The sequence below is a fragment of the Camelus ferus genome, chromosome 6, assembly GCF_009834535.1.
Source record: "Camelus ferus isolate YT-003-E chromosome 6, BCGSAC_Cfer_1.0, whole genome shotgun sequence".
In the NCBI taxonomy this organism is placed as follows: Eukaryota; Metazoa; Chordata; class Mammalia; order Artiodactyla; family Camelidae; genus Camelus; species Camelus ferus.
The window spans coordinates 54806725-54815892 of record NC_045701.1 but is presented as its reverse complement, the minus strand read 5'-3'; positions in this window follow the sequence as shown (position 1 = coordinate 54815892).

The window sequence follows — 9168 nt, the reverse complement described above, 5'->3', positions numbered from 1 at the left end:
CCTTCCCTCTGTACCTCTCAGATCAGAATTAGATATTTGAACTTGTACTAATTTTCACTTTAATAATAATTTAAAATTTCATTATGTGTTTGTGTGTATATGTGCATATGTATACACATACGTATATACAGTTGACCCTTGAACAATGCAGGTTTGAACTGCACGGGTACCCTTACAGGAGGATATTTTCAATAGTAAATCCTATAGTACTAAACGATCTATGGTTGGTTGAATCCATGGTTGCGAAGGCACCGCGGGTATCAATTAAAGTTACACCTGGATTACCCCTGCTTTGTTCAGGGTTTCCCCCTACACCTACACCTACACCTCTCTCTCTCTCTCTCTCTCTCTCTCTCTCTCTCTCTCTCTCTCTCGCTATACACACACACACACACACACACACACACACACACACACATATGTATATATATGTATACATGTATATATATAATATATGGGTTTTTTTTAACTGAGCAGAAACGTTTAATTACAAGAAGGGAGCAGAATGCTCACACCCCTCTTCGTCCTCCTTGGGTCAGCTCCATCAGGGTAGCCTCCCTGGAAATCTCTCGCAGTACTTTCACTGACATCTTACTGGTTTGTGGTTAGTCCCAAGGCTGCACCTAACTACCACAGAGACAAAGAAATGCAGTCTTGTATTCTGAGCAGCAACATCCCTTGCTACAGATTAGAGTTTTATAACCACGGAAGAAAAGGACAAAGGACCTAGGGACAGATAACTAGTAGTCCCTCCACTCTCTCAAATTACCAATAAAATTACTGCTGGAGGAAGATGAGCTAAATTTGTCCTACGGCTTCACCTATCCCTTGATGAATGACCATGTATTGTGTATTCTCTTGAGTAGTGCTGGGTGAGAAACCTGGTTTCACAGCATAATTTTTAATGACTATGTATATGATTTATGGAAGTTCATAGTTTATTTAATCAGTTCTCAGTTGTGGGACTTTTATATTATTGTAAACAATACTGCAATGACATTCTTAAAGCTAAATCATTTTCTTGAAGTAAATTTCTAGAGGTGGAGGAACTTTTGGCTCAAAAAGTATGTATGTCTTAAGCCTTTGGACAAACACTATTCACCAGAAACATTGTACCAAATTTCACTCCCACCATTTTCATCCTCAGTTTTGTCATTATTTGATATTGTCGCTTAACAAAAATCTTGGCTAATGTGAAAGGCAATTCCATTGCAATAAACAATAAAGAATTTTCATAATGAAAACAAAAATGTAAGGAGTTCCAAGTTAAAGTGGTATATTAAACATATGCCTATAATGTTGCTCTCTCCCAAAACTCCACTAAAACAACATCAAAGGGATTTTTAAATAAATCAACAAAAACAAGAAGAATGGGCAATAAAATAACAGCAGAACATATTGATGGATGGAAAACAGATGAACAAGGATAATTCACTAACCAGGCTATTAAGCCAAATCCCAAACCAGCAGTGGAGAAAACAGACTGAATCTGATTTACATTGAAGAATTCTCAAAATGAACAAGAACTAACCCAAATTTAACTCAAGCCCTTATTTCCCACTTAGATAACTGCTATAACCATTGAAACTTGTCACTTTACTTCCAACATAGGTTCTTTCTAGTACATTCTACAGAGCACTGGCAAAAATGACTTTTTAACACACACATACATTTTAATTTTTAAACACCTGTCTTATTTTACGCTACTGCTGATAATTCTTGATTGCCATGGTATATATGCTTGAGGATGAAGTCCCAAGTGCCTTGTTTGGCATACCCACCTCTACGTGACTCAACTCCCACTCACCTCTTACTTACTCATTCAGCAAATGTTTGTTAAGTGTCAGATATGTGCCAGAAACTGCAGAAAGCATTAGAGATACAATAATAAACAAAAAGTAACATATCTCTGTTCTCATGGAGTTTAACATCTAATGGAAAAGACAAACATTAACCAAAGAATCTTGAACAAAATATAAAGGCAAAATGATGGTAAGTTCTATTAAAAATAGGCATATGCAGCTATGAGAACATATAATGGGGAAATGGAGAAATGCAAGGAAGATCAGGGAAGGATTCCCTAAAGAGCAGATGATTGATCTGAGAGCTGAGGGAGAGAGATTTAGCAGCCAAAGGGATAGGAGGGGAGAAAGAGCATTTAGGATGGAAGCTACAGCATGTGCAAAGGCCCCAAGGTGGGAAAATCAGCATATCTGAGACAATGAAAGGCCAGTATGACTAAAGCCTGGAGAGTGAGGAGGAGCATTCTATGAGATGAAACTGGAGAGATAGGTACTGCCCAGACCATTCAGGAGTTTTAGCATTTTAACTACTCAACCTTACGCTAAGAGCACTGAGAAGCTACTGATATGGTTGAAGAAGGGGAGTGCTATGGACTGAATTGTGTCACCCCGAAATTTGTAAGTTAAAGCTCTAACTCCAGTGTTACTGTATTTGGAGATAGGGCCTTTAAGAAAGTAAATTAAACTTAAGTGAAGTCATAAGGGTGAGACCCTAATCCAACAGGACTGGTGTCCTTATTTAAAAAAAAAAAAAAGACAAAAAAAGAAGAGATACCAGTGATCACGCTCTGTGTGTGTGTGTGTGTGTGCTCGCGCACACACACACACACACACACACGTGCAGAGAAAAGGCCATGTGAGGACACTGCAAGAAAGCAGCTGTCTGCAAACCAATGAAGAGAGTTCTCTCCAGAAAGCCTGCTGGCACCTTGATCTTGGACTTCTAGCCTCCAGAACTGTGAGAAAATGAGTTTCTTTTGTTTTAGTTACCCAGTCTGTGGTATTCTATTATTGCAGCCCAGGCAGACTAATACAGGGAGTGACATTCTACTTGCTTTTTGAATCAATCACTTTAGCTATTGTGTAGAAAACTCACTGGAAGAAGCCTGAGATGGATATGAGTGAATATGTGGATATCGGCTAATAGGTTCTTTCAAAAGTCCAGGCATGAAATATTGGTAACTCTGATTAGGAAAGTGATGAGTGGATTATTAGTTAGATATGATTTCAACTGTGAGTGACTAAATAAATAAATAACAATATCTTACTTGAGATAGAAGTTTATTTCTCTTTCAGGTGAACATCCAGAGGTAGGTCATACAGGACTGATACAGTGCTCCACAGTGCAAGGGACCAAGCCTCTGTTTTGTTCCCCTATGCTGTAGCCCCTTGCTAAGGTCACCTCATGGTTCAAGATTCCTGCTGCAGTTCTAGCCATTGCATCTATATTCCTGCTAGCAGGAGGGAGAAAAGAAAAAATGAGACTCTACTTCAATTTGAGGAAGCTGTAAGGATACACCACACATTCCATTGGCCAAAACTCAGCCTCATGCTCACATTTAACTGGAAGGGAGGCTGGAAAATACAATCTTTGTTCAGGGTGGCCATGCATCCAGCTAAAACTAGAAGGTTCTATCACTTATAAAAGGAGAAAACAAAGTTTGAAGGAGAACCAGGAGTCTGTCACAAAGAAGTAGACAGGACCTAATTGATGGACTGAACATGGGGCTTGAGAGAGAAGCAGTTGAAGTTTCTGGTTTCTTTCATCAGATGAGTGGATGGAGCTGTCATTCACTGAGATTAGATCCTAAATCTCCAGTCTCTCACCACTTATCCCTATTTCCCTTCCCTCATCCCCTCCAAATACTAATCTTAGGCCTACTTAATTACCAATCTTCTAAAAAAACATTAGAGATGCACATATTTAAGGCTCAGCTGCAGCACATACCATTTGGAGGCCCATTCTGAGAGGGTGAACGCAAAATTACAAATGCAGGATTAAGTATAAGGCCTTAGAAGGGGCCCAGGAAAACAAGCGTCCCCTAAACTTAAACTTTGTTCAGTTTAGGGTATTTTAAATCTCACCTTTATTTTATGTATTGCCAAGAACAAAATTGTAAGATGCCGTGGATTGTTAGGTGCATCCTCATTTCAGAGAAGTTAAAATGTGGAGGGGAAATGAATCTTAAAATTAGTGAAACAAACTATTTGCAGATCTCGGAACTGGCCATTGTATTATTCAGAGAGGAAGGGAGACAGAGAGGGAGAGGAAGAGGGAGCGGGGAGGGAGAGGAAGAGGGAGCGCGGCAGGTGAGGGATAGAGAGAGGGAGAGAGAGATTTATTATGAGGAATTGGCTCACATGATGTCGAAGCTGACAAGTCCCACAGTCAGCTGGAGAGCCTGGAAAACCAGTGGTTTAATTCAGTCCAAGTCTGAAGGCCTGAGAACCAGGGGAGTCAGTGGTATAAATCCCAGTCCAAGGGTAGAAGACTGATGTTCCAGCTCAACCAGGCAAACAGGTAGGAAAAAAAGGGTGTGTGTGTGGTGAGGGAGGGAAGAATGCCTCCTTGCTCTGTCTTTTGCTCTATTCAGGCTCTCAAGGGATTGGAGGATGCCCATCCACAAAGGGGAGGGGCATCTACTTTGCCAAGTGCATTGACTCAATGCTAATCTCGTCCAGAAACACTCAACACACACACCCAGAAATAAAGTTTAATCTGAGCAACCCGCAGAGAAGTCAAGTTACAGATAAAATTAATCACAGCTTTGGACATACGCTCTTCCCTTTGCCTGAAACGCCCTTCTTGTTTCCTCCTCCTACTCCTGGTGAACTTTTGGTTGTTCTTAAGACTGAGCTCTGAAGTACCCTTCTCTAGGAAGTCTTCCTGGGCACTTCCCAACCCTTGGGGAGATGCGTCTCCCATCGTACACAGTGTGGACCTAGATGGGGTCACCCTGACTCTGGTGAAAGCATCTGCTCACTAGTCCATCTGGTCTCCTAGGTCCCCAGCTCCCCGAGTGCAGGAATGACACTTAATTGATGTGTGTCACCAGCACCAAGCATATGTCTTGTAGCTGCTCAGCACCTGTTTACAGGAGTGGAGGGAGAGAGGGAGGGAATTCTCCTCCAGGAGATAACTTGGCAGCACAAAGTATCTATATTAGGCTTAAAAATGTATGACTCTCTGATGAAAAGAAAGAAAGGCTCTTTATTGTCTATAACTGATGTAGTTTTGCTCTATAATCCCCACCCCACTGAATAGGAGAAGGGTAAGAGAGGATAATGAGGGCTTAAATTTATCAACTAAAGGTATCAATTACCTTTATCAACGTCTCTTGAAGTCTAACTGCCCCTTTTGGGTAGCTGGACTCTTTCAGGAAAATTCCTAATCTCTCCTCTTTCTCCTCCCTCTTCTCTTGCTTCTCCCTAAGATGGTATCGGATTGTATGGGGGTATTCACCTGATCTAATGGTAGGGCTGGGAAAATGAGGCCTTGCTCTGCACACCTGTGTGTCCTCAATAAGGTGACACAGGTTTCATTTGGCCTTTTGTGGCTGCGGGCAGGCAGCCACTCCTGAGATCCAGGGTTCTAGCCATTTCGCTCTGGTTGTAAAGCCCTCAAGCACTAGTTTAGCTGGTTCAGCAGACTGTTCAGCATGTCCAGGTGTACTTCCTGGGGGAATGCATGAATGTATAGTTCCCCCACTTGTCCCCTGTAGGCCAGTAAGAACCTCAAGAGATCAAACTAGGCCACCTCTGCCACTGAACACTGATGCTCCTGAGTTATGTGCAAGGAGATGCAGAGGCAAATATTAGGCCTCCCCTCCTTTCTTTGAGGGAAAGTGGACGACCCAGCCCAATCTCTTTAGGTTCTCCAACCCCATACCTACTCGGATGCTTTCCTACAAGCCCTCCTTGCCACCCATTCTGAGACTTCTGCCGAACGGGCAGCCAGTACAGGTTGGGCATGACTGCCTGCTGCCCTTACCCAAGCCCCTTCTCCCTATGTGCCACCAGATCGGAAGGGAGACTTTCTCTCCTTCCCACTCAGCAGGTACCTTCCTTATGTTAGAGCCTCAGTTTTCTCTACCATATGGTATATATTAAATGCCACTTTTAATTTTGCCAGGGTATGGATTTTGAAATGTTAATGGAGCTTTACAATTTTATACAACCTTTCTCTCTGCCTTTTGCAAGACTTCTGTATTTCTTTGGAGCCCAGAATCCCATTTTGGTAGTCAAAAGCTGCTTGCTTTCTTTTGCGTTCCTGAGATCACAGTTCTGTTTATCCTTTGAGGCTGATAGATGCTTCTGGTTGATCAAGGAGATGGTCTCATGACAAATACAAAAAATATTAACATGTTTTTAAAAAAACTGTTTCCATTATATATTTTTCTTGGAGCTGCCAACCCTTTCATTCATTTTATATGCTCTTTCTATCTCCCACATTATTTCTTGGAAGGTTAAATTTATCTGTATTTTGGAGATACCAAGAGGAATATAATAAGCATCATAACTCTGAGTTTCAAACTTTGAGACAATCACTGCACAACAGAATTGAATGAATGTGCATTTTGGGTATGATCTCATAGATGACAGGAATTGTGAAAAATCTTAAGAGTACTTTGGCAGAACCTAAACTTTTGTAGCCTGTTGAACTTCCAAGTCCTTCTAGTAAAAAAAACCTCATAGTCTTAGAGTTTGTGCTTCTGTCATCTGTATATACTAAGTGTCAGGGGGCTACTGGAAGCCTGTTCCAACTGAGCTGGCACTGAGGGTTAATGTGGTGCTTCATCTGTGGCCCAGAGCTTGGGACATTCATCTAGAACAGCCACTCTCAACTAGGGGTGATTCCCACCTTTGTGCCCTGGTGACATTTGACAATGTCTGGACACATTTTGGTTGTCACAATGGGGGAGGGGCTACCGGCCTCTCGTGGGTAGAGGCCAGGGATGTTGCTATGGTCTCTAATGTCCAGCACAGCCCACCCACAACAAGGAATGATCTGACTCCAAAGGTCAATAATGCTGAAGTTGAAAAACCCTGATACAGAAATTTCTGTTGGTTTTGGGCACTTCTCACCAAATCACCCTGGTCCAGGCAAGCTATATGCCCTAGATTACTACCATATTCTCCTCAATTGTTTCCTGGATTGTCTATCTCCCACAGTTGATTTTTTTTAACTTAAAAAAATTTAATTCTTAATTTACATACAGTAAAATTCATCATGTCCGGTGTCCAGTGTCCAGTTCATATCATCACAATTGAGATACAGAATGGTAGCTCAGTTTTCAAAGTCTTTACTGTGCTGTTTGGGTCTGTTCCTCACATGAGCCACTCAGTGGTTAATCTGAGTCTTGGATGTGTTTTGTATTGTAGTTAAGTTCTCAAAGTCTTTGCTGTGCTTCTAAGAATGTGTTCTGCACATGTGGGGCTTGGGTATGTGCCCGGTGTCAGTTCCAGTCTTTCCTCCTCAGGATTTCCTCTACACCCTCTGACTCCCAGAGGCCCCTTTCACTGTTCTTCTGGCCTGAAAGATGGGACCCTTTTCCAAATTCCTCTATGCAGAAAGATGGATTTTCTCTCAGGGTTTTAGGTGCCTCAGCCCCTGCTCTGCTGTAACAACGCCAATTTGATTGGTGTTGCCTTTGGGGCAAGGCTCAGAGAGAAAAAAGGGAGATTCCTTCTACACTCTCCTGTTCCCAGGGGCCCCTTTTCCCCACCCCTTGGCTAGGAGGAAGAGTTTCTCTTGGAGGTTTTGCTCTCCCTGCTTTACTGACTCAGTCTGCTCTCAAGTCAGGCAGTAAAGGAGGAAAAAGAACTAGAAAACTCACCAGCACCATACTAGTCATTTGTCAGGTTCTAACTTCTTGCGGTGTAACACCTAAAATTAAAGTGTCATATTATGTGCTGCCTTGACATCTGGTGAAATCGGGAATGACCTAACTATAAGTTTCTCTCCCCACTCTGCTCCTATGGGTAAGGTCCTCTAGCCAAACAACCATCCTTATCACAAGGACCAGGCACAGTGCCTGCTAATCCCTGAGTAGCAGTTTTAAGTTCCCTGCCAGCCCTCGGACTTACTCAGATAAGCCAATCCCAACCTTCTGCAGGAACCAAGGGGCACTTCACCCTCTTGCTGCTACAAAGCCTGCCTCCCACAGCCTCTAGTTCACTCTGTTGCCAAGTGCATGGTATTTGGTGTCCCCTTCCCCTAGGCTGTGAGTTGATATGACTGAAAAAACTTCTGTCAACTTCACCTGTCCAGTGCTGGGTATTGTGTATTCAGCCGTTCCCATAACACTAGGGTGAGAACCTGTTTCTCACAAATGGGATGAAGAGGACGCAATCAAAAAACTTCCTTCCTCAATCCACTAGCTATTTCGCTATTATTTACTCTTTGGAGTCCTCAGGTAGTTGCTTTTTACCTACTGTCCAGACCTTTTAATTGTAATCAGTGGGAGAGAGCGACAACAGCTTGCTTGTTCCATCTTGGCTGGCTCTGGAAATCTATCCATGCAGTCTAACACACAGAAGGATCCTTTCAGAAGGACACTGAAGTCAGAGTGACTCTGCTAAAATGCATAACAGATCATGTCACTCCCCTGCTCCATCCGTCCAATGAAACACCCTTGTGATCATTTCCAAGGCAAAGTCCTAGTGATTATTTATAAGGCTGTACAGAATCCACCCCTCGAATCCCTCTATGACCTCACCTACAACTCACCCCAGCTCATTCACTCCAGTCATTTGACTATTGCTTTGCCCCCTGTAACAGCATGCATGCTTCTGCCTCAGGGCCTTTGCAGTGCTGTTTCCTGAGTGTGGGATGTTCCTCCAGATATCAACATGGCTAATCCCCACAGCTTCAAATCTTTGTTCAGATGTGGCCTTCCTAGTGAGCACAATGACAATTTTCCTATTTAAAATCAAAATTCCCTCATTCCCTGTACTCCCAGTCTCCCACTTCCTACCTTTACCCCTAGCGCTAATCACCTTCTAACATTCAATATTTACTAATCTACTATGCTCTTATCTTTTACTTCCTCCTCCCCATTAGAGTGTTAGTTCCAGGATGGTAAGGATTTTAGTCTGTTTTGGATCTTGGCACTCAGGACAGAGCCAATACAGAATGGGTCCTCAGTAACTATTTGTTGAATGCATAAGAATATGTAAATATTACAAACACTTTAGCAAGGCTGCTAATTACAGAGAATGGAGGACTTAGGAAAATTCAGGCCAGAAAAGTTAATTCTAATTCTGATCTTTCCGTGATTTTAAATTAGAATACTCCTTTCCTTTCGACCCTGATCTTGTCTTGATGTCAGATGTATCCCTGAGGTAAAACACATTTCAGGGACAT